The 26,532-nt window shown below is 48.0% G+C and overlaps 1 long non-coding RNA gene across 1 annotated transcript in view; it reads right to left on the reverse strand.

Annotated features, from left to right (window-relative positions):
* Window positions 1-26,532, reverse strand: part of LOC115088392 — an 83,161-nt gene that overhangs the window by 39,031 nt on the left and 17,598 nt on the right. Inside the window, exon 2 of the long non-coding RNA XR_003855767.1 lies at window positions 23,735-23,853. This is a non-coding gene — a long non-coding RNA (uncharacterized LOC115088392). The remainder of the gene's footprint in view (window positions 1-23,734; window positions 23,854-26,532) is intronic.

Genomic DNA, 26,532 nt, shown 5'->3' on the forward strand with positions numbered 1-26,532 from the left:
GAAAGTTCCCTCCGAGGCCGCTCCGATTTCGGAGCGGCCTCGGAGGGAACGGAGGTAGGCTGCGCGGCTCGGCGCGTGCCGGCTATACGGAATCGATAGCCTTGCGCGCGCTGATCCAGGATTTTAGCGGCTACGCGCGTATCTACTAAAATCCAGCGTACTTTTGTTTGCGCCTGATGCGCCAACAAAAGTACGCCAAATCGCGCTTTTTGAAAATCTACCCCATAGTGCAGAGAGTAAAGCACAGATTCAGCTCCAACCCTCAAATAATAGGATCTCTGCTCTAACCCTTCTGTGATATTGCCAGCTCTCAGAAAATCTGATCCATACTCCAACCCTTCTGTTGAACCTACAACCTTTAGATAACAAGATCTGTGTTCTAAGCCCTCTGGGTTTACCACCAGCCATCAGAAATGTATCAGTATCGTAAGAACGAAAACGAGAAGTATGATAGGTAGTCCTCCAGCTCCTCCACATGGATTGAGGAGAACCTCATCTGGGAGTAAGAGTCATAATCTGAGATTCAGGCCTGGGCTTGTTCCTCCACTTCGACTGGCCAAGGTCTCCTAGCCACTGTGGGTCCAGTCTTCAAGAGCAAAATATTTTATCCTCACCATCCAAGCCTGTGGATTCTCCACGCTCAGCCATTCTGTTGGTCTCTGATGGTCACACTCGGCAAAGGTGTCAGTGTTCTTTCCTCTTTGGCTGTAGTCACGTGTGTGTGAGTGATTTCTTTTTTCTCCAGCCTTTCATTTCTTGGTTGGCCTTTGGCACTGGGTTGTTCTGCTGGCTTCCCCCCTGCTGCAGGTGCGTGGCTGTCGCGTCCGGTCTCAGACGGCTTTGACCGTTGTGCCTCACCTTTTTTCCTGCTCTCTCCTCAAGCCTTGGGAGGTTGCCTGCCACCTCGTCTTCTTGCCGCTCTCCCTAGTGTCCCCAGATCGGCTACAGAAACTGCGTTTGGCATGTTTCTCCTAGGGTGCGCACACACATACCACCCACATCTTTATCCACATCATGGCGGGAACCTCGGGGGTGTCTCCTCTGAGTCACGTCATCACATCCTGGTATTTAGCCTACCCCTCTTTTGCTAACAAATCGAGTTAGCAAGGACTCGGATTCGTACTAGGATTGGAATCGCTCCGGTCTAAGCTGCTCTGCCGCTTCTAGCTGCCGCTGGAAGCTTTCCTTCCCTTTGGGGTTCTGCTATTAACTTGGGTGCCTTTCAGGTGCCTATCCTGGGATCCCAGGTACTCGCTCCTTGAGGGCCTGCTCTCCCTAACCTGGTGCCTGCTACTCAACAACTTCTGCCTGCTGGAACTATCACAGACATAGCCTCAGCTTCCGTGAGTACTCTTCAGTCTATCTCACCTACAGATACAGTGCTACATCGGGACCTTTTCCTGCTCTCTGCGCTGTCTCATTCCATCTACTACGAGACGGGTTCTCCCTGCTGAGGATCTCTGACTGATATTGCGGAATCTCACCACAATCTTCACTGTCCGCTCCTCGGGCAGTATAATAAAGTTTATCCTTCTGTGTGTGTGTACCAGAGTCTAGCCTGGTACTACAGTTCCCCACGGGGCTCCTCCCCATGGGAGTGGCCATCAGTGTAGCACCTAAGAATCCACTCCAACACCTCACAACCATAACAGATTGCCAACTCCATGGATTCGGCTCAGCTCACCGCTTTGCAGGCCATTCCGGGCCTGGCCCAGCGAATCTCCGAACAACAGAACTCGCTGGATAATTTGACTGCTGCCTTTAATCAGTTGCACGCACAGATGAATATACCGGCTACCACAGGTTTATAGAAGTGATCGCGCTGACCTATCAAGTTGTGGTGGTGAGATAACTCTTGATTTTATGAGTGCAGCAAAATGGTGGTTCCTGATCGATTTTATGTAGTGATTACACGGAGACATTAGTGCCTGAGAAGTGATTGCGCCGGTCTAACAAGTTGTGGCGCATACTCAGGAAAGCTGAACTGCTGTATGAAAGCAATCACCGGCATCAACTGTAATAGCCCCTGAAGCAGCTCAAATGAGCGAAACTCGGCCTGAGTCGGGCTTTTTATGATGTTTTGTGCAGAATAAAGAATTCCTGGTGTTCACCAGTCCTCTTGTCTTTTGGTCGCTTACTGCAGTATTGGATCGATTTCTGGTTTGTTTTTTTGGATCTTCCCTTTTACAGGTATAGAAGTTACACTGCCAGAAGTGACAGTCAAGACTACAGTGCTTCTATCTGCTCCAACACCTTCACGGGTGAAGTATGGAAATGTAGAGGATTTATTAATCAATGTTGCATGCACTTTTCTCTGCAACCTAACCAATTCCCTACAGCGTATGCCAAGAATACCTACATTCTGTCGTACCTGGACGGAAGAGCGTTGGCTTGGGCCTCCCCGCTGTGGGAACGCAATGATCCTATCCTGGAGGATATTACCGGGTTTCTTGAACTGTTCAAGTCAGTATTTGTTGACTCTGCCCAGTACTCAATTGCAGGATCAGCATTGGTTTATCTAAAACAAGGTAACAAACCTTTGCCAGACTTCGACATAGAATTCAAGACGTTGGCCTCTGAGGTACATTGGGACCCTAGGTGTTTGAAGACACTATTTTTTGAAGGCCTGAACCCCGGTTGAAAGATGAACTGGTGACTCATGAGATGCCTGAGACCTTAGCAGAACTTATGAAGTTGGTAGCTAAGATTGACCGCCGAATTCTTGACAAAGTTCAAGAGGTCAAGAGTCCCAGAAGACTAGCCCAGGGAGAGGTTCGAGTCAAGCCTGCACCCAAGCCTACATTCTCAGGACCTGGTGTTGGCGAAGAAGAACCAATGCAATTAGGCCACAGCCATCTGACTTCGAAAGAGGCGATTCCAAAAGAGGTTGGGACTATGTATGTATTGTGGACAAGCTAGTCATGCTGTACAAACATGCCCGGGAAACTAGCAGACCTAAGTCCTGTGGGAGGACTCTTCTTAGGTCTAACCACACCCTGTCCTCCACTCTCTCTTCCTGTATCCTTAATCTGCGGGCCTATGGAATACCAGACTCTTGCCTTAATTGACTCTGGGACAGGGGAAAATTTCATTTTGAAACGTCTAGTGGAACACTTGCGGATCCCTACGACTACCATGACGTCTCCATTACTACTATCCTCTATTCATGGAGAGCCCTTACCGGGTGAAGTAACCCTTCTTACTAAGCCTGTGAGCGTGTGCACCAGAGCTCTTCATACAGAGACTATTTCCTTCTTTGTGCTAGAGAAGGCTATGCACCCTGTGGTACTTGGGTTAACGTGGCTACAGATACTCATGTCACAATTCAACTGGTCCACCTTGGAACTTCTGCATTGGGGTCCAGACTGTCATGGCAAATGCTTAATGGAAGTCTCTCCCATACCATGCATGCCAACTACCCCATTGTTGCCGCCTCAGTATGCATCTTATCTGTGTTTTCAAAAGAAGCCGCCACACAGATCCTATGACTATGCAATCAACTTGAAGCCCAATACAAAGCCACTCAAAGGAAGGGTCTACCCCATTTCCGTTGTGGAGAGTAAGGCTATGTCGGAGTATATTCAGGAGAATCTCCAGAAAGGCTTCATAAGACACTATAACCCCAAGGTCTCTCTCCTGCTCCGTGCACATCAGCCTTCCCCCCCCCCATCGAATACAGTTCATTCGGATTTCCACTCCCCATATGCATGACTTTGCACTTCTTGGCATTGAATCTCAGCTGCCATATCTTCGACCACTCTTCCAGTTTCCTTAAATCCCGTCTCATTCTCTCCACTCCTTCCGGCGTGTCCACTCTGTTGCAGATCTTAGTGTCGTCCACAAAAAGACAAACCTTACCTTCTATCCCGTCCGCAATGTCGCTCACAAAGATATTGAACAGGACCGGTCCCAACACCGATCCTGTTCAATATGCTACATCCGGGACCTGATCCTGCTCGCTGCGCTGTCGCATTCCATCTACGAGACAGGTTCTCCCTGCTGACGATCTCTGACTGATACTGTGGAATCCCACCACCATCTTCACTGTCCACTACTCAGGCAGTGCCACCGTGCAGTATAATAAAGTTTATCCTTCTGTGTGTGTGCCAGAGTCTAGCCTGGTACTATAGTTCCCCATGGGGCTCCTCCCCGTGGGAATGGCCATCACTGTAGCACCTAAAAATTCACTCCAACACCACACAACTATGACAGTGGCTTGTTACGTGGCACCCCCCTTTCTTTGAGTGTAACAGCACTCTTGGCATGAGCCATGTTCTCCCCTTTGCAGGATAAGAAGTCTATATTCTGGTTCTTTCTTCAACGCCAGTGCTTGATTTGAATGTTGCAAAGTAAGATATCACCTCATTATTTGTGGTTTGTTGTTTCACCAACACACAGCTCGATACAGTAAAGTTCAGTTGAAGATTTCTCGTCTGTAACGAGCTCGCTGCGCACAATTCGGACGCGTAAGGCAAACCAGCGATACAGTCTCCAGTTTTGCGCGTCCGTAGCGCTTCTTAAAACAGACGCGTAACCCTTCCCGCACCCGGCATGTAAATGAACGAATTAGCTGTATAATGAAGGAATTAGCTATTCCCCTCCGATATCGTAACGGGCACTCAGGTTCTCTCATTAGTAACGCACTGTTTTGCCGCGGCCGTAACGTGTTAGTTTACTGCCTCCCCCTAGTAGGAGTTAGGACTGTGAGTCTAGTAACAAATCCATCGACACCGCTTAAGACACTCAAAAACAATAAAACACAATTTAAAAAAAAAGTGATACAGAGATGATCGAGAAAATGTAATGATGTGGGACACATAAAACCTGTCAGAAGAAAAAATAAAAATTTTTAAATACCTGTCGGAGGGCCGCGTGGGTCCAGGCGGCCGGCGGCGGGAGTCGGGTGGTCGCGTGTTAAATCTAGGCCGCGGGCGGGTGGGCGCCTGTTCCAGGCGGCGGCAGCAGCGGCAGCGGGGGGACACGCGTTAGTTCGAGACAGCCGGCGGGTGGTCGCGTGTTAAATCTAGGCCAGGTCCGCACAGGCGCGCATTCATTCACTGCCGGTGGGGGCTGCCGGGAGGCAGCCCCCACCGGCAGTGAATGAATGCGCGCCTGTGCGACCCCTGCGATTCGGCGCTCAAGGCGTGACGTCACGGCATGTGACTGCCTTGAGCGCCGAATCGCAGGGGTCGCACAGGCGCGCATTCATTCATTCACTGCCGGTGGGGGCTGCCGGAGAGGCAGCCCCCACCAGCAGTGAATGAATTCATTCATCCAGGCTGAGGAGCCGGCTGCTTTCGCCACCGGCTCCTCCGCCTGGATGAATGAATGCGCGCCTGTGCGACCCCTGCGATTCGGCGCTCAAGGCAGTCACATGCCGTGACGTCACGCCTTGAGCGCCGAATCGCAGGGGTCGCACAGGCGCGCATTCATTCACTGCCGGTGGGGGCTGCCTCCCGGCAGCCCCCACCAGCCGCCCCCACCCGCCCGCGGCCCAGATTTAACACGCGACCACCCGGCTCCCGCCGCCGCCGGCCGCCTGGACCCACGCAGCCGCCCGAAACTAACGCGCGTCCACCCGCCGCCCGGAACAGGCGCCCACCCGCCCGCGGCCTAGATTTAACACGCGACCACCGGCCCCCCGGATCCCGCCGGCCGCCTGGACCCACGCGGCCCTCCGACAGGTATTTAAAAATTTTGATTTTTACACTTCCTGGTGCCTGTCATTTCAAATGTCATTTGAAATGACAGGTACCAGCGCACCCAGGTTACTGTATAGGCGCTGTATTAAGCGCCTATACAGTAAAATGGGTTACGCGGGCATAACCCTTCCCTACCGCTTTAAAGCCGCGGCATGCATTTGCATGCGATTAGAAGAGAGAATCGGGGAGTTAGTGAAGAGAACTGTGCGTGCGGGGAGGAAGGGTGCGCCTGACACTGCCGCACTGTTTCTACCGCGGCCTTACTGTATCGACCTGACATTTGGTGAATACAGATTCCAATTCTTTACTCCTCTAGTTCCCTTTTTCCTGAAAAGACTCTGGTTATCACAGCCTTAATACCAAACCTACCATTCATAAACACTTCCATACGCATTCTTGTACAATTGTAGCTCCCTGAAGACCGGTGGACTCTGCTCTATTCCAGAATCCATTTCTCTACAGCTCCCATCAAAGTAGATAGTCAGGCACATTACCCAGGGCCCCTCGCTTTCTCTCTTCTGAGGCTCTTCACTTCCAAAGCAAGCCCACACTCATGGGACCTCCACATCTTGGGACTTTCAACCCAGTCCCTCTTGGTTGCTTCCCCTTGAGGAGAAACACCTTGTGCCTCGGGCCTTTTCCCTTGTGGGGGGAAAGCTCCTGCAGGGCCCTCTTACTTGAGAGGTGACCCCAGGCAGAACACGCTCCTTTGATGGGTTTTCTTCATCCACCCTGCAAAAATCCTCTACCACCTCTTTTATACTAAGTGAAACACTCTCTCTACCGGACCTTGCTCCCCATTCCTCTTAAAGGAAATCTTCCCATGTAGAATATCAATTACTCTTCACAATTAGTGCAAATGCATTGTGTGCTCTCACAAAAGGAAGCCATCTAGTGGTCCTTCATAATATCACACCCTCTACATACCTTACCAGCCAATAACAGCTTCTGCCATCCTATAACGTTACATAACAGTAAGTCTAATCCCACAATCCTCTCCACAATAGAGAAAAGGGCTCCTTATTAGGAGATCCATCATACAAGTTTCCCCGGACTCAATAATAACCATCTGTCCTGCGAGTGTCTGAATGTTGCATTAAACCCTTCTGGCTCTCCCTGGCTTGGTTGAAAAAGACATCCAGGCACTGTTGGGCCAATCCTTCAAACTGCTCTGCTTGATGAAGGCATAGTTGTATGCTGACAGCTGGGACTGTGCTTTTGACTGTGGTACTGTGCGTTCTAACTTGGTGTAGTCCCTGTCTGGCATTATGAGAAGTGATTCCCATTCCCACCAGCCCTCAGATAACCTGATACATTTGTTTTCTTCACCAATACCTCAATTTGCATATTTCATAATCTCCTGGACTCAATTTCCAGATTACGTCAAAGGGCCCCTCTCTGCTTTGATGATGCTTGCTTTCTGGCGAGGTTGGCTGATCTATGTCTCCTTAATGATATCTAAGATCCCAAGTGGTCGATGACCACATTGCTGTGATTCGCAACACAGAAGTTTGTGAGTTTTGGAATGCATAGGTTGGAAACAAAAGTTATCCTTTGCTGTCACAGCTCTGTCGCAGGTATTTTCACTGCCATGACTGCTACTGGTGCTGCCATTTCCAAGTAATTTCCATGAGTGAAGCAGTATTTTGCCCATGGAAATGGCTTTTTTTTTTTAAAAACCACCTGCCCAACATGAAGTTATATACACACACATGTGCTATATGCATGTAACTTTATCTGAGCAACGCAGAGGCGTCCCTGGGAGTGGAATTGGATAAGATGGTTTGGATATACACATAGGAGGCAATTTTCAAAAGGTTTTATACATGTAAACCTGAGTTTTTATTTTATTTATTTATTTATTTAAAGGCTTTTATATACCGGAGTTCATGCACTTGTGCATACCACTTCGGTTTACACAGAACAAGGAACAGAAAATTACATCAAACAGATTGAACAATTAAACAAATATACAATTACATCCAACAATTGGGTATAAATAACATGGCTAACTTAGTAGGAACTTAGAGTTTGAGGTAAAGGAGAGAAATAGTACCAAGTGGTAACAGAACAATGTTAATGGCTAAATAATAAATATAAATAGTAAATACAAATTCTTATAATAAATACAGGTGTTTACAGATTACAGTCTTCATGAAAAGTTTACGTCTACAGAATAGGGTTAAGTGAGTTTTACATGCATAAATGCACTGGATGTGCATAAATGGGCTTTTGACAATTGCTACTTTTACACACGCAACTGCTTTGAAAATTCACTCCATACGGCTGAATTATCAAAAGGGCATTCGACAGTGGCTATGATGATGCTACTTTTACACAAGTAAATGCTTTTGAAAATTATTTCCATATTTTAGGATTTTCAAAACTTGAAAAATTTCTGCATACAAAGTAGCAGGCGTTATTGTGCGTGGACAGTTTTCGTGGGGTAATTTTCAAAGCAAAAAACACATTAAGTTTGCTTAGAAAATTGCTGTAACTTTATACTTGCCTGCTTTCTTATATGGGCTGTTACAAAACTACCCCAAATGCATCCTGAAAGGTGTAAATAAATTGCTCCATTTAATGTTTCAGATATCAAAGCCAGACCTGTCATTATCACAGCCGACTGGGTTTTGTTTATAATACATATAGCAGCAGTTCAAATGGAGCAGCCCTTTCGGGCACAGCTCCACACTGTAGGTTGCTCCCTTTTCCAAATGAATAAGAAACTCAGCCCTTCATGGGTTCCTAGTTTGCCCACTGCTCGCCACCCCCTCTTCTCTTTGGAAGTGTTCTCAGGATCCGGCGCGCTGGAAGGCTTCCCAGCTGCTGGGCAGGCACGAGCAGGCTGCTGCCGCGCTCTCTCTCCAAACTGCCTAAGCCCCGCTGAACGACAGCTTCCTTTCACCCACTTTGGAGAATCTGAAAGGACAGCAGACGAGGGCTTACGGTAAAAGCCATCGGATTTGCTCGCGCTTCCATTTTATGTTATGAATGGCTCTTTTCCCCTCTGTCTGAATCGCACAGGCCGGTGGGGCACTATGTATTGTGAACACCCTGTACATTGAGCGTCAACAGCCCTGAACTTGTCCTCATTTTTGGTCCACGGACCTTGCTATTCTAAAGTTTGCTAACGCCGTCATTCAGAAACCGATCTGTATTCACAAGAAAAAACAGGTGAGGTGCAAGTGAGAGCCAGGGCTTAATTTGCAGGGGGATGGCACGGAACGGGGGCTCAGCTACTTCTTTTCAGACTTACAGGCCGATACAGCCCCCTTTGGCCGCATGATTTCGACGAGCTATTACTACCCGATACAATAAGCATTCATCACATGCAAATGCATGTTGATGAGCCTATTAGTTACTCACCCGAAATACAGAAAGTAAAATGTGCGGTCAAGCCTCACATTTTATTCTTAGAAATTAACGCCTGCCCAAAGGCAGGAGTTAATTTCAGATGGCACCGGGCAAAGTGCATAGAAAAGCAGAAAAAAACTGCTTTTCTGAATACCCTCTGACTTAATATCATAGCGATATTAAGTCAGAGGCCCCAAAAATAAAAAAAATAAAAAAAAGAATCTGCCCGCGGCCGGCGGGTTGGAAAATGACGGTCGGTTTTGCCGGCGTCCGTTTTCAGAACCCGTGGCCGTCAGCGGGTTCGACAACCGATGGTGGTAAAATTAAGCGGCGGCTGTCAGCGGGTCTGACAGCCGCCGCTTCCGCTTATGAGGCGGCGCGGGCCCCAATTTAAATAGTGAATCGCGCCCCCACCAGAGGTGCCTGGGCGAGCGTAGGGGAGAGCCGGCTCTCCCGCGGAGCTTATTGAATCGGCCTGTTAAAGAGGCAGAGTACAGCAGGGGGCGCTGTTCTGCTCCAGCCCCTCCCCTTCAGGCAGGCTGTAGGGAAGAGGAGGGGAGAGGGCAAGACTGGAGCAGACAGAGCAGAGAACAGCCCCTCTGCGCCCTAAACCGGCCCCCTCTCTCTCCTGTTTGGTGGGGAACAGGAGGGAAAGGGGTGAAACTGAAGCAGATTCTGCAAAGAACAAAGACCTGAATTAGCACCAGTCTGAAACTTATAAGCAGCAGCGGCAGTTGTCAAGGCTTCAGTCTTGTGCTTGACGATGATTAGCGCTGCAGCTCACTCGTTCCAAACTTGTGATCATTCGATCTCTTTTTCTGTCTGTTCTGCCGCGTCTTTTCCCAGTACTGGAGGGGGCAAAGTAGAGCTGGAAGCGTAAATCAGTTCCAGTTTCCTGCAGGGAACAGAGAAGAGTCGATGGCGGCAATAGATCATTTCTGCCCCCCCCCCGGCCAGGCCGCAGAGGAGCGAAGCAGAATGCGTTGGAGCTGCCTACCCTAAGGCGAGAGCAGCGACGTGACCCTGATTTTTTGTACAGTTTCTGGCACAGTTGAAGAGGCCATGAGGGAGAAGAGTCAAGGCCCCGCTGCTAAGTGTGTTTGCATATTTGTGCGCGAGTCTGTGCGCGCTGAGGGGAGAGTTCACGCCCAGCCCTGGTCCCTCCCCCTCTCGTACAGGTCACACCTAAGCCTGGCTCTTCTCGATCACACCCAGCCCTGGCCTCACTCGCCCCACCCTGCCTCTCCTCCCTGCTCCATAGTTCCTCTTCCTTTTTGTCTACAAATTAAGCCCTGGTGACAGCACATCATACGTAAATGACACGTTGCCATCTTACTGCCCCTTTAATTTTGCATTTGCTGCCACGTTTGAATTCAAACCAAAAGGAAAACGGGAAAAAGAGGGACAAACGTGTGTGTTTAGGGTGACCCTTAAACCGTAGATAACTTGTTTTTTCTGAAAATACGATTTTCTGCAAATACGATAAAAAGAAGTGGCAACCCATGAAAAACCCGAGCCGTGATTTATTTAAAAATGTTGTCCTGCACTAACTGCTGTCGTGTCCCCCGAGGCCCCACTGACTCTGGGATCCCCCAGCCCATGTGGATCCTTCTGCAGCCCGAGGAGGGGATTCCTCTGTCTCACGCGTGATGTAAAGGTCCGAGTGCATGGGACGGCAGACATTTAATACAGCGGTTACTCTAGGCTTTTTCTTTTTTTCTAGATGTGCGTCACATTAAAAAATAAACACTTTATGTATTTTTTTTTTATTATTATTAATTTTCAAAACAAATATGCAAGAAACAACCTTTCATCTGTAAACAGAATGATAGTATCACAACCATCTCATATTATCTATCATATGAAATTCACCGCAAACAAAATTATATTTAGTAAGTATTAATTAATACTTCATTCTATTATTAGGAAAAAAAAAAAGAGAGGTAGAGAAGGCCAGCAATCAAGGAAGACTCATAGGAAACATATATCCTAAATTGGCTTAACATAGAACGGTGGTTTAAACAATTATTAGATCATTTTTGGGAATCATCTTGCACTAAGGGAGTAGTTGTTACAGCACTCCTAGAGTTCAAAAAGGTTTTCAGTTGCTCTGGAAAATAAAAAAATATAACAATCCTGCTGTGCCCTTATTACACATTTGCATGGATACCTAAGTGTGAAAGAGTATCCCAGATTAATCACTTGTACCTGTTGCATTATGAAAGAGACAAGTAAGGTGGATCTCTTGATCACTACCCTCAGATGAATTCTCAAAAAATTGAGTTAGATTCAAAATACCGTCTGTTTTACCTTCTAATGGAGGTCTCTCTTTGCTAGGGGCAGCTAGAAAAAAGGCTTTATTTATTGCAGGTGTTTTATCTACATCAAATCCTAAATTGTCATGAAAATATTTCTTTAATGTAGTATATATTCTTTAATAAATCGTAAGTTCAAGTGTTTAGTGTGGTTTTCTAGGTACCTTAGTCTCCGCGAACAGATTCCAAGTCCTTAATCAGCTTGAAATGACCACACTTGGGGTTGTGCAAGTTCCTGTTGTGTATTAGTCACCTGGGTTTTCAACTCCCGAACTTGAATTTCCAAGGCAGCATTTTGTGAGTTCACTTTGCAATTTAATTTCTCCATTTCGCTCTGGCACGCCCTCATTGAGCTTCCATGGCTCACTACAAGGTCCCAAATAGTTTCTAAAGTTATTATAACTGGTTTAGGGGGAGCTTGGTAACACTCACCCCCTACTGCTCCAGCCTGTGCCTCTCTCGACGACGTTCCCAGCAACTCCGCTATTGCTCTTCCCTCTGGGGCTCCTCCATCTTTTCCACTGGAGAAGAAGAAATTGGCAAAGCTGAAACTTGCGACGAAAACGAAACCTCCAGCGGATCCCGAGAAGCCTGGGAACCCAACCTCAATCCTCCGTCGCAGGAGCACCCATCGGTGATGATGTCATCCTGACCTGCTGACCCCGAGGTGAGGTGCGCTGGAAACCGGGGCCGGCGGGAAGCGCAGATCTGGGGGACTTAAGAGCGGTTTCCCCTGGCGACTGCGGTGCTCCCTCACACCACCAACCGCAGCGGGGAGAAGAACCACCCCGGCAGCATACGAAGGAATCAGTCGCTGTCCCGAAGGTAGCGGTTCGTCAGGGAGGGAACACCCGAACCCTGCCTTTCCTTTTCGAGGGCATCTGTTTCAGGCAAAACAAAATATTCAACTCGGGAGAGAGCGTTTCATACTGCTGCTCATGCCGCCATCTTGTCCAACCCCTATTTAAGTATTCTTTTATTTTGGATCGCTTATTGTTCACCTTACAGATTAGGTAAATCTCTCAAAGCGATGTGCAATAAACAGAACCATTAGGTATCGGACATTGGACCAGAACTATTAAAGCACAACAAGAGTTTGAACCAGAACATAACACATAATCCAGTTAAAGCTGTTGAGAAGTCTTAAGAAATGATACCTGGACTACGTGTACATGGAAAAAGGAAACGCTGCTCACAGAAACAGGGTTAAGTTCACTACTAGTATACAGAAATCCAGAATGCAATAGCAGATAAGTCCTAAGAACTACCTAGTCTGCCAGTTGCATTCTTGGTGTAATACCATAGATCCCAGTTCATCTCTGGTTTTCCTCTCACTCTTTCAGAACCAGGAATTCTGTAATTAGATACAGATATACAATGAACATGGATAACAGTATATAGATATAGAGACAGAGCATATGTAATGCTCACTGCATAAATATTAGGGAGGTGCGTGCATTTTAAAATAAATGGCAATCCAAACTGAATCAGGCATTTTCATTTCAATTTGTCTAACCCCAAAATGAATGCAAAATCTTCCCAAACGTTCCGAACATTTTGCAGGTTCATTCATTTTGGTAAACAGCGTGCATGGTGCACAATCCGTGCAGACTATTTGCAAACAGCGCACACGCTGGGGGGCCGATGCAATAAACGTGCGCAGAAAACGGACGCTCAGCGTGGAGTGCCCATTTTTCCTAACGCGTGCCCAGCCCCCTCTCTCCTGGGCTCCCGATCCAATATTAAAATGAGGGGGCTGCTCTAAAAAGGACAAACGTGCGTCCCTTTATTTGGTTCCTCCCACATAGTATCGCTATGACAGTTATGTAGGAGGAATCTCAGAAAGCAGGATTTTTTTCTTTAGTTTTTCAATGCGTCCCTGAGCGCAGCGTACCTTTATCCCAGTTCCTGGGTAAGGGCACATTGGCCGTGCAGAAAATGTATTGGATCGCGGGGTTTAGCCGATGGCCTCAGCTACGTGTATATTTCCACGCGATGAGCACTATTAGCTACGCTGAGATTTGGACGCACTAATCTCCTGTATCAGCTCGGGGGGGGGGGGGGGGGGGGGGGGGGGTTGGGACGCGCATCCATTCTCATGTTAGGCCTCGGGAAGCGGGTAGCGCACGGCGTTGAATCGGCCCCCACTATTTGTGATTGCTGCATGCTATTTGCAAATAATACCAAATTACTAACCACGTAGACTGACACGATTTAATGTGAGTTGACATGGGTTTAGCAAAGGAAAGTCTTACCATATCAAATCACTAGGTATTTTTTGAGGGTGTAAATAACCGTGACTAAAGGTAAAAAACCTGTTTTCTGAATTCAGAGGGCACTTGACAAAGTCCCTCATGAGAGACTGCTCAGGAAATTAGGAGTGGGGTGCGATGGGTAAATAGGCAATGGTTATTTACTCTCTCAAACATCATTAGGACTAGGAGACACTCCATGAAACCAGCAACCAGAAGATTTAAAACAAATCATAGGAAGTATTTTTTTCACTCAGCGCACAATTAAATTATGGAATATGTTGCCAGAGGAGGTGGTCAAGGGCAATTTAACATACAGCCCCCACTGCAATAAAGTGCGTTCAGCTGAACGCAGGGTTTTACCCAGATTTAAATGCACATCTTGTACAGGTAAACTTCACAATGCAGGAAGGAGTTTAGCCCGCAAAAGTGTGCGTTTAAATATGTGCGCTCATCTCGGCACCCTCACATGGAAACTCCACGCACACACGAGGGAGTTAAGCATTCCCTCCCAATGCAGAGAGGTTCGCTGGCTGAGCATGCATTTTCTTAATGCCAGAAACTTTACTCCTGGGTCAGAGGTGGATCCCGCTGCCAAGGGTCTCCTGAACTTGGGAGGACAAGCGGCAACGGCCACGCAGTACGTTTATTTTTTTAAGTCTAATCGTGGCCAGATAGCCTTCTAGGAGCACAAGAAATATGCTCCTAAATTAGGAGCATAAGAAAAGATGCGCTCCTATATGCTCACCCCCGTTCAGCCCCTCCACTCCCGAGTTAAAATGTGCTTTCAGCCTGCGCTGACAACACATTTTAACTCCCGATGCAGAGTTTAAAAAAATTAACCTGTGCATTAAAACTGTGAACTGAATTCCAGCACACAGGCTCTTAAAGCACAGCTTATTGCATCAGCTCAGACAGGCACAGCGTTTCAGATCAGTCCCTTGTAGGGACGTACGGTCTGGACAGTGATCGGACAGGCACAGTATTTCAGGTCAGGCCCTTGTGGGGGACGTACGGCCTGGACAGTGGATGGACAGGCACAGCGTTACATGTCAGGTACCTATGCTGATATTATCTGGAACACTGAAGGCAGTTGTAGCTGCTGCAAGGCTTTGAATTGCTTTTATTCATCTTGCCATTCACAGGGAAAATTTGGAAACCCAAGCAAAGGCATGTTTATTTTCAAAAACACTAGCATTTCCATCAACTCTGGTGCCAGTCTTGAGTGGTGAGGGCTCAGGACATCCCCTGTCATTGAAAAGACACGTTCACTGGGCACACTGGTTGGTGGACATGACAGATATCGCTGAGCCACTTTGGCTAGGTGTGGCCAGACAATGGACTTGTATGCCCAATATGCCAGCGGATCTGTCTGCATGTCCTCTGTGGGCTCTGACAGATACCGTGTCACTGACAGTTGTGCTGGTGTCACCTTTGCTTGAGTGGGCTGAGAGTCACTCATGCCAGCTGCTTTCTCTCTAGCCCGTAGCAGAACAGATGATTCTTTATGGGCAACAAGCTTTTCGCGTTCTGAAGTGGAGGAGGAGGTACTAGCTGTCACTGACAGAGTGCTGCTTCTGCTTGTGCTAGCACAACTCTCTGAAGTGCCCACCGCTGTTTCCTTCTCTGCTTCATGCTTCATCTGTCTCTGCCTATGGCACTCCTGATCACGGACTATTGCTAACAGCAGGTCCTTCACAAATGAGAGACAATTGGACTGTAGGGCGAGTTTCCCTTTCACACGAGGATCACAGACTGTGGCGAGCATGTATGTGTGGTCTTCTGTTAAAGGCCTTAATCTCTTTTGCACCTGCTGCTGCAAAACGTCCAGAAAATGCAGCACCTCAACTGTCATTCCCTCTTCCTGTTTGAAGGCCTCCAAATTTTCATCCAGGAAATTAACTATAGGGATGATGTCAGCCAAGGTGGCACTTCTGGAACTCAGCTCCTCCGTGACATCCTTGAAGGGCTGCAGGATTTTTACCAGCTGACTCATGACTAACCAATCATGATGCCCTAAGGGATTCTGCACACTTATGTCCATTGTACCAGAAAGTTCTTGAAGAGGTGTCTGCAGCTCCACTAATCTCTGCAGCATCATATAGATGGAATTCCACTGGGTGGCAATGTCTTGAATGAGACACTTGTGAGGCATCTCCAAATCAGTCTGCTTTTGTCTGAGAACCTGCCCCGCCTTCACACTTCTGTGGAAGTGCGCTGCTATGTTCCTGCACTTCTGTATTAACGTATGCAGGTAATCATTCTCTTGGTGATTGGAATCCAACCCCAGAGCTGACTTCACTACCAGGTGCAGAGTGTGTGCAAAACATCGGATGTTCTGAAAGCGCCCCTCGGTTATTGCCTTTACCATGTTTGCACCATTGTTTGTGACAAAGAACCCTGCCTGAAGATTCCTGTCTCGCTGGTGTAGTTGCCAGCCCTCCAGCATCTCTCTGATGCATGCTAGAATATTGGCTGAGGTATGGCCCTCGTCCGTCAAGTGGGTGTGCAGTAAAGCCCACCTGCAACCTGCTACTTGTTCACTAATAGAGCTGCTGCCTGCCCCTGCCTCAGCCAGGTCCCACCAGTGTGCTGTCAGGGAGAGGTAAGAGTGTGCAGCATTCATGGCGGTCCAGATATCGCAGGTGAAATGCACACTTCCCTGTGCCTTACTTATCAGCGCTTGGATGCGACTGCGACACTGCTTGTACAGGCTGGGAATGACCTTTCTGCTAAATGTGGTTCTGGAGGGGACTTTGTAATTTGGAACTAAGACCTTCAGCAAATGCTTGAAACCCACATTCTCCACTAACTGCAAAGGTTGGTCATCAAGGGCAATCATTTCCACAATGCTCCTGGTTACAATTTTTGAGGCTGCCTGATTCTTACCCCGGGATAGCGCTACCGAACACCACCCCATTTCCTCCATGGTGGGTTGTCGCTTCTGACACATGGCAGGGGGCTGCTGGTCTGCCACCTGACTGCTAGAATGGGCTGAGGGCGTGAGGTGACTCTGCTCCTTTTCAACCACTTTATGCTGCCTGGAAAAAGGGGTCCCATGACTGGTACTGCCACCATCCCCAGATAGTTTTTTTGTTGGGTGTTGCCTCTTCAAATGATGCATCATGCCAAAATTAGATAGATGTCCCATTTGCTTGCCTCTGCTAATTTCCCTGGCACAGTAATTACACCGAGCATAACGCGGGTCATCCGTCATTTTAAAGTGTCTCCAGATCACAGATCTCTTTAGTGATCCTCCCCTCACTCTAACCTTGGGGGTGGATGCTGGCACTGGAGTTGACTGCTCTTCCTCTTCATCATCAGTTTCATCTCTCACTTGCAGCACTGAAGTAGAGGCTAAGACAGGACTAACAGATCCTTCTAAACCTTCTTCAACTTTTACTACTTCCATTTCTGATGATGAGAATCCCACGGAAGATGATTCTGTATCGGAATCAGAAGCAAACAGTGCCTGCGCTACACTGTTAATGCTAAGCTGAGTCTGGAAAACTGCCCCCCAGAACCCCACGAGGCAGTGCCTTGCCTTCTTGGCTTAAAAGAGCACAATTAAAAAGAAAACTGCAGTTAAATGAAAAGGGTGGCTTGCTTGGCCACTGTTGGAAACAGGGTCTGACCCCCTATGGCACAATTTCTTATGTTCTTACGTTCATCCCTAACAAATACCCTTTAGTGCACTGCAAACATGCTCTTACACTATATATATCTATAGGTCCATTACTCTCAGGTTGTTATAACAGGGAATATATCTAAAGCCTTACGTATAGCCCAGAGTCTGATACATATTAGTAGTAATACAGAATCCAGGATGTAACAAATCCCACGCTGCCTCTAGACGGAAGATTTCCTTTTGTGTTGCTCCTACCAGCTGACTTTCTTCGCACAGGCACTCACGTCTTTCCCTGTGCAAATCTCTTTCAAAATCTCTCTCCTCTGTGTTTGACAAACTTATGAAAAATCTTCAGTCAGTCAAGCCCATCTGAAAAACACCTTTTAAACGAAATACAAAGCAGATCCCTCAAGGAATGCAAAGCAGATGGGAGAAAATCCACGGTGGACATCGGCGAATCAACAGGTCAATAGCGGAAATTCATTTTTAATCCAAGGCAGATTTGTTCTCCAGAGCCACTTTAGATTTTTTTCCCCAGATCTGTCAGAAAAAATATAAAGTTGATTTACCAGTGGATTTGGTGAAAATTCAGTCTTTACCTTCAAACCTGAACCAGCATGAAATCTACCTGGTTCAAGTTTAATGGTGAATTTTTTTCACCCAGCCATAGTCCCCAACAGCCAAGGGCTAAATCCATTCATCATTATTTATGCGTTTATCTATTTATTTGCTACAATTTGTATCATGCTACACCTCTAAAAACTCCCAGCATGTTGAACAAGCAATGTACACAATCAGGTAAAATATGAACAGTTTAAAACAGGACAAACAAAATATCAAAATACAAACAATATATTAAAGCAATCACAAATTAAAACAAGTATCCCATGATTTTGGAAACTTTATACAGGTCTGAACAGGAAAAAAAAAACAGCCAAAAGATAATAATCTTCTAAAGACCCTTTAAAAAGTAAATGACTAACATTAATCAAAAGCTAGTGTCACTATGGGACTCGTAATTCAAAATCATTAGTCATCTTCATTATCCAAATGAATGAACCAGAGTATAAATAATCCATATTATCCCCAGTCCCTATAGTGCTTTAATATCGAATTATATTGCAGTCCTTTTAGTTACCACTGATCTGCACTCAGCATTTAATATGTGATTGATGGAATGCAGTCACCATACAAATTCACATATATATATGAAGAAATATGGGCCAATCAAGACGTTGCTGGTGATACATAGATAATTGGTTGGATTAAACAAAGACCAGAGGTCCATTGATCCAGTCTTCATCTAATCGCCTGATGGCTCTCTACCAGCACTCCGTTAATGGAGAAATTACTTACCTGATAATTTTGTTTTCCTTAGAGTAGACAGATGGACTCAGTACTCCTGATAGCAGCTGGAGACGGATCAGATTTCAATCTGACGTCAGCCCTAGTACATATACCCCTGCAGGAAGTGCAGCTCTCCAGTATTCTCCTCGAAAAGCATTGTGGATACATGTATGACTGAACAATTTGAATAACTTGATTAACTTTATAACTTGGTTAACTTAATTTGAACCGGTTGAAGTGGTTATAGCTGGAGACCGCCAGTGCCCTCAACCGAGAAACGTCAACACCCGGTAGGATGGGTGTCCTAGCTGAAGGAAAGCATGGCTTACCCGTGAATCACTCGCTTTTGGGGATGTCACCCGAGAATTCCATGAGTAATGGCAGCCATGGGTGGGATGCTGAGTCCATCTGTCTACACTAAGGAAAACGAAATTATCAGGTAATTTCTCCATTTCCTAGCGTGTAGCAGATGGACTCAGGACCAATGGGATGTATAAAAGCTACTCCCGAACCGAGTGGGAGGCTGCCCGTGACCCTTACAGTACTGCCCTTGCAAATGCTGTGTCCTCCCGAGCCTGAACATCCAGGCGGTAAAACCTGGAGAAGGTGTGATGGAGGACCATGTCGCCGCCCGGCAGATCTCGGCGGGTGACAGCATCTTGGTTTCCGCCCAGGACACTGCCTGGGCTCTAGTAGAATGAGCCTTGACTTGTAAAGGCGTTGGCTTGCTTGCTTCTACGTAGGCCGCCTTGATGACTTCTTTGATCCAGCGGGTTATGGTTGCTCGCGAGGCCGCTTCCCCTTGCTTCTTCCCACTGTGAAGGACGAATAGATGGTCCGTCTTTCGTACGGATTCAGACCTTTCCAGGTATCGGACTAGGAGTCTACCGACATTGAGATGGCGTAGGCTGCGAGACTCTTCTGAATTCTTATGCTCATTTGGCGATGGTAGCGAGATGGCTTGGTTGACATGGAAGTGGGACACCACTTTGGGGAGGAATGACGGTACTGTGCGTAACTGGATGGTTCCCGGGGCGAAACTGAGGAATGGCTCCCGGGCCAAACAGATACGGCGGGCCAAACAGACCACCACCAGGAGGCTGTCTTCAATGTTAATAGTCAGAGAGACAGGCCGCGAAGGGGTCTGAAGGAAGCTCCTGCTAAGAAATCTAGAACTAGGTTGAGGTTTCAAAGAGGCACCGGCCACTTTAGGGGTGGTCGGATCTGCTTGACTCCTTTCAGAAAGCGGGAGACATCTGGGTGAGAGGCTATGCTGCTGCTCTCGTTGTTGGTGCCGTAGCATGACAATGCGGCCACCTGTACCTTGATGGAATTGAGGGACAATCCCTTCTGTAGGCCGTTCTGTAGGAATTCCAAAACCACAGGAATTTTGACTAAGTGTGGAACGATATCGTGGTCCTCGCACCAGGCTTCGAATACTCTCCAAATCCTTATGTATGTTAGGGATGTGGAGAACATGCGTACTCAGAGTAGGGCATCAATTACTGCCCCCGAGTATCCGCTCTTCCTCAGGCGAGTCCTCTCAATGGCCAGACCATAAGAGAGAATCGAGCTGGATCCTCGTGGAGGATTGGTCCTTGTTGGAGCAGGTCTCTGTGTGGAGGTAGAGGGAGGGTGTTCCCTGTCAGCAGTCTTTGCATGTCTGCGTACCACGGTCTTCTTGGCCAGTCTGGGGCCACTAGAAGTACTGGTCCCCTGTGGTGTTCTATCTTGTGGATGATTGCGCCCAATAGGGGCCATGGCGGGAAGGTGTATAACAGAGTCTCCTGTGGCCAGGTCTGTACCAGGGTATCGATTCCCTGGGACTGGGGCTCCCGCCTGCGGTTGAAGAAGCTGGGCACTTGGGTGTTGGACCGGATTGCCAAGAGGTCCATGGTTGGTGTTCCCCAACGGTTTACTATCAATTAGAATGCTGTAGTCGACAATCTCCATTCTCCTGAGTCTAGACTTTTCTCTGCTGAGGTAATCCGCAGCGACGTTGTCTTTCCTGGCGATGTGGACGGCCGAGATCTCCTGAAGGTTCGCTTCTGCCCATGACATTAGGGGGTCTACTTCCAGAGACACCTGTTGGCTTCTGGTTCCTCCCCAATGGTTGATGTAGGTCACTGTTGTGGCGTTGTCCGACATTACTCTGACTGACTTGTCTCTGTCTGTGACAGAACCGTAGGCAGGCTAGTCTGACTGCCCGGGCCTCTAGGCAATTGATGTTCCACTCAGACTCTTCTTTGTTCCATTGTCCCTGAGCGGTCAACTCCTGGCAGTGTGCTTCCCACACCACGGACCTAGATCCTAGATCCTGCTCACCACGGACGCCAGCCTGCTCATCACGGCTGGCGTCCATGGTGAGCAGGATCTAGGATGATGAGGATAGTCTCGCTCCCTGGCTCAGATGGTCTTTTGTAACCACCATCGTAGTTGGGTCCGGACTTTGTCCAGGAGCTGAAGGCGTATGGTGTAGTTCTGGGACAGTGGACTCCATCGTGGTGATAGTGAGCGCTGTAGGGGTCTCATATGAGCTCTTGCCCATGGTACTACTTCCAGTGTGGATGCCATGAGGCCGAGGACCTGTAGGTAGTCCCATGCTGCGGGGCGAAGCTCGCTCATCAGGGTTTGCAACTGGGTCCCTCAATTTCAATCTCCTTGTCTGTGTCAGGGTGACCTTGTCTTGTTTGGTGTCGAACCGGACTCCCAAGTATTCTAAAGATTGGGAGGGCTGCAGACACCTCTTGTTTGTGTTGACCACCCACCCGAGGCTCTCCAGTACAGTTGACTTTGTTGGTCGCCTGGTGGCTCTCCTCTGGGGATTTCGCCCTCATCAGCCAATCGTCTAGGTAAGGGTGTACGCGGATTCCTTCCTTCATGTTGCTGCCACCACCACTATGATCTTTGTGAACGTCCGGGGTGCTGTCTTGAGCATCCTTGAGTGCTGCTCCTCCCTTCACTGGGATAGTAGTGCGCTTCAAAACCACGGAGACCATGGCATCCACTCTCGGACATGCCAAGAGATCTTTGGCGGCTGGGTCCAGAGGGTACATGGCTGCCAGAGCCCGCCCCCCTTTGAATGTAGTTTCCAGGGCATCCCATTCCAGGTCAATTAGTTGCTAGACAGCTTGTAATAGTGGGAAATGACGGGAGGTCTGACGGAGTCCCTCTAGTATGGGGTTCGTCTTGGGCTCCCCTGAAGCGCTTGTGCCCGGGATAGCAAGCTCTTTTAAGTTGTGTGTGACCAGGTCTGGAAGCTAGTCCTTGGTGAAGAAGCGTCTCATGGTTTGGTGGGGCTCTGTCCCAGGGAGTTCCCCTTCCTCCAGGGGTTCTGACTCCTCATCCGAGTTGTCCATGTCCCCAAAGGTGGGGCTTCTGGGTGGTGGGATCACTTCCCTGGCCATAGAGGGACCCGGGATGTTGAGGTCCTCTGGTGGAGCTTGTGGCCATATTATAGGAGGCTCAGGTTGCATGTGGACGAAGGTATGCAGACCGCTGAAGAATTCCACCCAAGAAATAGATGCTGGGTCTAGACTAAGGGGCGCCGTGTCCCTGGGGAGCCCCATTTGAGGGGGAGTCCCGCTGTGCAATGCTAGGTCTGGCGTACTGTTCGAGAGGCTGGAACGGGCCATGAGTTGGATCCCCTAGGGCCTCTTCGCACTGTATACACAGGACCGTGGCCTCCTCATGCTGTGCAGCTCTAATGTGGCATGCTGGGCAAAGGCCCTGAGCCTTGAGTTTCTTTTCCGCTGGTGCCATGGCTTGTGCACGCAAGATAAAGTTGTGCACTCCGGTGCGAAGTTGTGCGCATAGGTTTGGCACGCGCTCAGGGAGATGTGCGCACAGATTAAAGTTATGCGCCCGGCACAGAGCGCGTGGCTATGCGCATAGCTTGTGCCCATGGTACTTGGGCGCAAGACGTTGTGCGCACAAGGTATTTATGCGCACGGATCGGAACGGCGGACAGGGCAGCAAACAGATCAAAATGGTGACGGCGACCACCTCAGAGGGTCTCCACGTGGGAGGATCTGACCGGGGTCTAGTCCTGCTATGGCAGATCAATCCAGTGGCACTGATCCCGGCTGGCGACTTGTGCGACTCCTCGAGCTTCGGATACCAGAGACTTTTAAATAGATTTCTACCTTACCTTGTCTCGGCGCTTCCTGGTCTCGTTTCGGGCGGTCTCCAGCTGTGGGGGGAGAGGGAAAATACCTTCACCGCCGCGCTCGAGGTTGTGCCCGCTGCCTCTCAGCCTCGCCCGATGTCGGGGGCTAGGTCCCCGCCGAGGGTCGGCCGCCGGACCAAGGGATTGCGGAAATCACCTCGGGAATTCTCAACTGGGGGAGGGCCCCAATGGGTGTCACAGGAGAGCGGGGCTCGTCTGTAGAGGTAAGATTTCTTCTTATTTTGGTTTTCTTTGGTAAAACTACTCTAACACTGTGCGAGAGTGTGCATAGAGTCCCTAATTGCTATGGAGACGGAAAATACTGGAGAGCTGCACTTCCTGTAGAGGTATATGTACTAGGGCTGACGTCAGACTGAAATCTGATCCATCTCCAACTGCTATCAGGAGTACCCTATACCCATTGATCCTGAGTCCATCTGCTGCACGCTAGGAAAATAGACTTTGTTAAACCAACTCTTAATGCCTTTGCTTTTATTTTTGTAATATTCTTCTTAGAAGCTCCTGCTTTTCTTTTCTATACTACATGGGTATTCTACATGATTAAAGAGCAAAGAACAGATGCAAATAGAAATGCAATTTACAACAACGGGTGCAGAAGAATGCTGAACATTACTGCTGACGGGATTGGCTCTTCATTCACTTATCTTAAGCACTGATCTAAATCTAAACATTCTCAAATGGAAGTGGATCTGCAGTCTTTTGAGCCATCTCCCCTCATATGAGTAACTGTTTAGACATAGCTACTGGTCTCTGATGACGACAGTAAAATGAGCCGCACTGGCCATGCTATGCATGGAGTCAGAGGATTTCTCCCTTCCCCACCAGTCCCCCAGGAAAGCCCCCAAGCATAATTGGAGTAGCCTAATATATCCGTGACCAATTTTCAAGACTTAATTAAACTTTAGACATCAGAAACTATGCAAGTTCAATAGCTAGTTTATTACCTGCATCTTGTTAGCTGAATTTTATGCAATGCTGGCAGTAATTATTTGTTTTCTTCGTTATGACTGATTATTAGCCATATCAGATTCCACTTTCAAGTGACACTGGCTTCCTTTTAGACCTAGGTACAAATTCACATAAAAACTCTTAGTTAATACATGATCAAATTTTAGCTTTCAAAAGAGGTTTGTATCCTGCAGTTTAATGATCCAGTCTTGGGCAATATGTATCAATTTTAAGTTATATTTTAAATCATGGCATCCTGCATTATATTGGGAAACCTTTTATTAATGCAGCTTAAAACTGTATAAGATTTTTATCTATCTTCACAATTTTTGAAACTGATGTAGTTCTTAAAAAATGGACATGAATATTGTGACTGCTTTCCATAATGCATGTGAACATTTTCCTAATAAACCTCTGGATGAGGACCAACCTTACTCCTACAGTACAGATAGCATCTTTGGCTTAAAACAGGGAATTTGAAAAATCCTGGTTGCACGGTAGAAGAGTGGGAAGAGAAAAAAAAAAGTATAAATATTATACAAGAAGTGTATTGACTTGTATATACCGAGACATAAAGAACCTGAGTGGCAACACAATCAAGGGGGGAAAAAAACCACCAATCTTTAGCTCCGGTATCTGCACTGCTCAAGCCTGAGTACTTAAAGCAGAATTTAATTTCCTTCCATTATGAGTTTATTTAATTAAGGGACAAGGTAGAGCCCAGGAGCCTAACTGGAGTTAGACGGAAAAGAAATTACATGATTTCTGAACCTGAATTCAAGGAAGCAGCTTGTGCTAATAGGCTCTGCAATTTACTGCTAGAATCAGACCAGCTTCTTCTCTCTTCCAAGCAGATCATGGGACTGGGGCAACAGAAACTTTCATTACCTGTTTGTATTTCCCTGTTCTGAATCATTTTCAGGAGACAAGCAAGCAGATGAGAAACAGTTGGGGTGCAATTGCGATGTTCACTCCATCATTAATGTAGAGAGCTCCATCACTGCTCTCTACATTAATGGTGGGGGTGGAAGGGAAATAGAACCAAGAGCTAAGAGAAACAGATAAGTATGAGAGAAAAAATGTGTGAAGCTTGCTGGGCAGACTGGATGGGCCGTTTGGTCTTCTTCTGCCGCCATTTCTATGTTTCTATATGTTCACATGATACTACCTGGTCAGATTGTGGCGCTGGAGGTGGACTCTTGGACTGGTACGGCCCTCTGGTGGGACCCGGACAGCGCCTGCCACCAGGAGGCGGAGCACAGGAGGAGACAGAGGCAGCTGGAGCTTCGCCACTAGCAACCCGGGGTTCCCTCAGGTTGAGCCCTTGGGTACCCGGGCCGCCTGGTTTTAAGTGGGCCTCGCAGGGTCTCCTAGAGAGGAAGCGCAGGGGAGTGCCCACCACGAACAAGGGTGCGCGGTCGATGTCCAGGCGAGAATGTTCAGAGGTCACAGGAGGCCAAAATAGAGAGTCTGAGTGGATAGCGAGGATCAAGGCCAGAGTATCAGTCCAGAATGGTCAGCCAAAGCAGGGGTCAATACCTTTAAGTCAATCTGGGAGTAAATCAGGTCAGGCAGAGGTCAAGTTCCAGGCAGTGGTCAGACGATGTCAGTATACAGGCAGAGGTCAGGTTCCAGGCGGCGATCAGACGTGGTCAGTGAACAGGCAGAGGTCAAGATCCAGGCAGAAGTCAAGACGAGGTCAGGAGCAAGCAAAGGTCAGTACCGTGAGATCAGTCCGAAGGGTACTACCAGGAATGGAGAGACAGTGGAACAGGACACACTGGAACAGGCTAACTAGACAATACCAGAGTGTACGACCCAATTGCCAAGGCAGGGATCATGGGTCTGAGCCCCGTCTTATATATGGTGGTTCTGTGATGTCATCAGCGTGCGCATCCCGGGGTTTTCCCCTGCTTGGTTCTTTAAAGGGCTGCAGGTTGGCCGCGCGGGGCCGAGGATGCGGAACCCCGATGGGAGCTCCGCTGTGAGACCCTGTACGGGAGACAGAGTGGGGGAGCCGGGGACGCCACGAACTGGCTGCGGCGGCGGAGAGACCGGAGCTCGTGGACGGGAGAGCAAGGTGAGCAGGGCCGGACGCGGAGCGGACGCGGCCGGGACGCGCAACACAGATCATAGAGAAGAGGGATGATAAGAAGATCGCAAAGAGAAGAAAGCCAAACTTTGAAGACCATGTCTTTGCAGATGCAAGATCCTAGACTCCCCTTCAGAAGGCACTTCTCGGGCAGAGCTTTCTTCCAGTAGAGTTCCATGATAATATATTTAAAAGGTAAATTTTAAAAGAGATGTGCACGCATAAAATGGCAGATGCGCGCAAGCTGCGCTTATGCGCGCTAGGGCTATTTTATAAACCTCGCACATACGTGCTCTAGTACAAATGGGCGAATATCTTTGATGGCGTAAAAAAGGAATGGATTCGGGGCAGGTCGGCGCGTTTCGGTCGGGGGTCCAATATATATATGCAAAGATCCCGCAATTTTATATCCTGCAAACACAGCGAGCATATGGCCTGTACCAGTACATATTTACTTCTGCTATTTATGAGATGCAAGTCTGAATAAAACTATTTGTATCCAAATATGGACTGCCTGAGGAATCGGGGTGAACTGAAGGGAGGGTGCAGGAGTCCCAAAGAACCCGAAGGGACTTGATGACCTAGAGATAGACTGGGCAACCTGGTGGTCATTAGTACACATCACCTCGGTTTACAAAGAACATTAAATTAGCAACAAGCTTTACAATCCAACATAATTAAAATAATGATACATTTCCTCAC

The sequence above is a fragment of the Rhinatrema bivittatum genome, chromosome 3 (genome assembly GCF_901001135.1).
Source record: "Rhinatrema bivittatum chromosome 3, aRhiBiv1.1, whole genome shotgun sequence".
Lineage (NCBI taxonomy): Eukaryota > Metazoa > Chordata > Amphibia > Gymnophiona > Rhinatrematidae > Rhinatrema > Rhinatrema bivittatum.